At 43.4% G+C, this 288-nt stretch overlaps 1 protein-coding gene across 1 annotated transcript in view; it reads right to left on the bottom strand.

Moving 5' to 3' along the window:
* The window catches only part of LOC119593728 (discoidin domain-containing receptor 2-like), a gene marked incomplete at its 5' end in the record, with an annotated part of 119,890 nt that overhangs the window by 49,628 nt on the left and 69,974 nt on the right, over nucleotides 1-288 (bottom strand).

Below are 288 nucleotides of genomic sequence, written 5' to 3' on the forward strand. Positions count from 1 at the left end.
CTTGCCCACTTACTTATGTATGTACCTGAACGATGAATAATTATATATGTGTCTGAACGATGAATAACCTTACCTGCGACATCCCTTTTTCCCCTAGCATTATCTATCCCTCTCCTCTCGCCCAGCTTTATTTGAAAACACAGGTTTAACCCTCAAAAATACTGTCATCGCGTGTTGTAATGGCATTTGAGATGAAGTGCACGTTTCGCTCAAGTATTCTAGCTGTGGCTCTGCCCTCGACTACAATGCGGGACTGAGTAGGAAGCAGCAAGACTTCCAAAAAGTGCT

The sequence above is a fragment of the Penaeus monodon genome, chromosome 32 (assembly GCF_015228065.2).
Source record: "Penaeus monodon isolate SGIC_2016 chromosome 32, NSTDA_Pmon_1, whole genome shotgun sequence".
NCBI lineage: Eukaryota > Metazoa > Arthropoda > Malacostraca > Decapoda > Penaeidae > Penaeus > Penaeus monodon.